General features: G+C 48.8%; 1 long non-coding RNA gene across 1 annotated transcript; it reads left to right on the top strand.

Annotated features, from left to right (window-relative positions):
• Nucleotides 1-6: 6 nt before the first annotated feature.
• Nucleotides 7-2,977, top strand: LOC111816672. The gene is made up of 3 exons (XR_002821025.1): nt 7-94; nt 1,418-1,466; nt 2,608-2,977. It is a non-coding gene; the product is annotated as an uncharacterized LOC111816672 (long non-coding RNA).
• The last annotated feature ends 707 nt before the right edge of the window (nt 2,978-3,684 follow it).

Here is a 3,684-nt window from a genome sequence, read left to right on the forward strand (position 1 = left end):
AGACACACCCGAGGCAGGCATCACCCAGGAAGAACCCCAGACTCGAGATGATGGTGATGAGGAGGGGCTGCTGACGCATAGCGAGGAAGAGCTGGTGAGGGTCTGGTCATTTGCGACTGGGAGGGGCTGGGACTGGACTTCGCACTCCAGCAGCAGGAGGGCAAACTGGTTGGCTTCCCTGTGAGCTGTCTTTTCCAGGCGTTCTAGTCCTGTGGGGTGGAGAGAAAGTGAGCAGGACATTGTTGCCTATTACACAATCGCTCAGAAATCCCTATAAGAACTATGGCAGACCTGGGTGATGCCCAGGTCTCATTTTGGCTTCTGTTCTCCCCATGGGTTAGAAAGGGGGAGGATTAGGCTTCAGGGAAACACACCATATGCAGAGTTCCAGAGAGCAGGACTGGGGAATGTTGTAGGGAGGAAGTGTGGGGTTTCTGTTTGTTTCTTTTGTTTCTTGAAACAAGGTGTTGCTGTGTATGTAGTTCAGGCTCGTTTTAAACTACTTGGTAGCCCAGGCTGGCCTTGAACTTGCAGCAGTCTTTGTCACAGCCTCCTGAGTGCTGGGATTACAGGCATGTGCCACTGCATCTGTAGGCTGTGTTGTGAAGGAGTGAGCTCCTGTCTGTTGCAGGTGTTCAGGCTGAGGCTGGGGCACATACATTGAGGGGGATGGTGGACTAGGCTCCAAGTCTGTAAGATATTTGCTGTATACTTGCAGCTTGTATGCCTCACGAGCATTCACTGAGCACCAGCAAAACAGTGTCTATGCTTGCTAACTTGGTTAATCTTAGCAGCAGACATGTACTATTCAAGAGTATTATTATTCCCATGTTTCACCCCATGAAAAACTAAGGCCTAGAAAAGTCAGATAACTTGATCAGAGCTTTATAGTTAATATAAAATCAGAGTTGGAGCCCCAACTTCTTTGTGTCTGGACTTCGTCGTTTTATCACTGCTGGGCTCTAGCATGTGGACAGAAAGGCCATATGGCCTTGCCAGTCAAGAAGTCCTCTGCATGTCCAGATTATCTTTCTTTGAATCTAGCCTGATATTTCTATCTTATTCTCTTGGGTTTAGTAGTCTCCATAAGACCCCAGTCAAGACTTAGATAGATGCTCCAAAGATAGGGACCCTAGCAGTCTCCAAGACCTTTAGCCTGCTCTGGTCCACAGAAGTGTGCTATCACTTACAACTCTGTCTGGCCCCTTCTATCTGCTGGACAGCCCTTCAACTGCCTTCTCAGGATTTCAAGTCAGCCTTACTGGCTGATTCGTAGTCATTTCTCTTGTCCTTCCCCTTTCAGACTGGGTCCTCCAGATATGCTCTGGGTTCCAGGACCTTTCCACGTACAGGGCTCAGGGCAGAACTCAGCTTGCAGGGAGTGATGTGTGGTTTCTGCTTGTCCTCTCCTTCTCAGGAGCACAGCCAGGACACAGATGCAGAGGATGGGGCCTTGCAGTAAGCAGGTATGGTGGTCTTGGGAGCAAAGGGAGGGAATCAGTGAAGTGCAGGGTATGCTTTCTTCCTGAGGTAGACCTGGTAAGGCTGCACTAGATAAGAATGAAGGTGCTTCCACATCCAGCCATCTTGTCATGTCCCTGTGTGGCAGGAACTAGACAGGTAAAGGGACAGGTACCACAGATAGCATGCATAGCTAGGCCTGCCCAGCAAGGGTTCTCAGCACACTGTGAGCCATGTTGCCTGTTTTCACCTTTAAGGAGGTTCTTGTCTGGGAGAGAAAGACATAAACTTACAATCCAATATGAGCAGGAAGATGAGAGGGAAGCTCAAGTGAAGGAAGAAATGATGTACAGCCAAACCTGCTTCCAATTGAGAGTGGCATTTCACAGCAAGGGATTGTTAGCCTTAGCAGAGGCACTGGTCTTATAGTCTTGGGAATGAGGTGAGACCAATAGCCTCCTGTACTGTAGTCCAGCTCTGCCCAGTAGGGCAAAGACATTGTGATCAAAGGATGATGATGATAGTGAAGTGTCTTCTGTGTAAGGCTTACAGACTTGGGCTTGATCCTGTTGTAGGGAGAAAATGCCCTGTGTGACAGGAGTTACACCTTCATTTGATTTCATCTCCAACTATGCTGCAAGGGTTGTGCCAGTATTACAGACATGGAAACCGAGGCACTGAAGGGTGAAGGGAGATGCCATATATCTCACAGGATCCCGGGGGGGTGATGGGTGGAGCTTAGATTTGAACCAAGTAGTATGCAACCTTAACACTCATTCTCTCGTTACTGTCCCTCACCTTGCTCTTTAAGCTAAAGGAAGGCCAGGTCATACTTAGCTCTGCCTACTCTCTCACCCATTCCCTTGGGTTCATGTTTGGCTTGCTAGAAGGTCTCAGAATACCAGTGCTCCCAGGCATATCTTATGAATACGTGACTTACTCATGCTTTTAGGTACTCCGTCAGCAAAGGCAGGCTCAGGTAAGAACATGAAGGGGTGGACATTCTCCACAGTTATCTAGCCAAAACGTTGTAAGACCAGAGCCATAGTGCAGGCATATCTGTCTACAGACCTCATTCCACCCTCTCTTCCTTACCCTCGGTCCTTTTTTGTGAGTCTTAGTCTCTTCTTTGTTTTTGTTTCTCAGCCTGACAGGAGCATTGGCCACCAGCAGGAGAAGGGCATCACTGTCCAAGGCCTCATACCAGGCACCCACTCCCTGGATGCCAACTTGTAGCGGGTACCAGAGGAAAGCTGGCAACAGGCACTCCTGGCCTCCCCATGCATCCCAGGCTGGTACCTCGTCTTCTGCAGGTGGAGTTATTGGCTACCCTTCCCCCCATGCACCCTCCCTGTCTGCACTGTCCAGGCCAGAGGGCAGAGCACAGGGGGTTCCTCACACTCTGCCTCCCCTCCCCAGGACATTCCTAGGCTTGGGGGTTTTCTATAGGTTTGGATGGGTGGGTGGTAAAGGATGGGGACCTTGACAATAAAGAGATTGGATCTAGTCTGCTCTGAGATGAGATGGTTTGTGTTTTTTGCATGATGGTAGCCTGGCCCTTCTGCCCACCACAGAGCTGCCCTGATGAACCACTTCTGTTCTGACCTTCTTCCGCCCAGGAAACATTATAGAGCAGTGATGGTAGACCTTTTAGAGTTTTCAGTGATAACTAGCCTGCTGCAGCACAGGTGCCATAGGTTCACCACCACTGGTCTAGGAAATCTAATTTTTATCTGTAATGGGTCTTAATTTCCTCAGCTCAAATGATTAAAAAAAAAAAAAAAATGGCCAGAAGGACTGCCGGAGAGGGTCAGATGTGCTAGCTAGTGCTCATGAGTGTTCCTTGCTGGCTGAAGTGCCAAGGGATTGGGAACCATTGCCATCCAGGAGTAGGCTGTACTATAATTTCTGTCCTCAGCTTCTTACTAAGCCTGTGCCCATCTGGAGTAACAGTAGAATCTGCTGCTTCCTCTACCTTCTGTCCTGTCTTAGGCCACCTTACAGTACAAGGGGGAGGGAACTTCCTGGAAGCTCTGCCAGAAGTCTTACACAGATTTCATACTATTTACCCCTGATAATGTGTTAGGGGTGAATATATTCACCCTCTGTTACAGATTAGGAAATTAAGATTTAGGTTGAATAATTTGTCTTAAGCTCGTGTGATCCTGGAAATGGAGGCACAGTGCACTTCCATCAGAAGTGCTGCCAGGATTGCTCCTGATT

Source organism: Octodon degus, unplaced genomic scaffold (assembly GCF_000260255.1).
Source record: "Octodon degus isolate 3935 unplaced genomic scaffold, OctDeg1.0 scaffold00037, whole genome shotgun sequence".
Classification (NCBI taxonomy): domain Eukaryota; kingdom Metazoa; phylum Chordata; class Mammalia; order Rodentia; family Octodontidae; genus Octodon; species Octodon degus.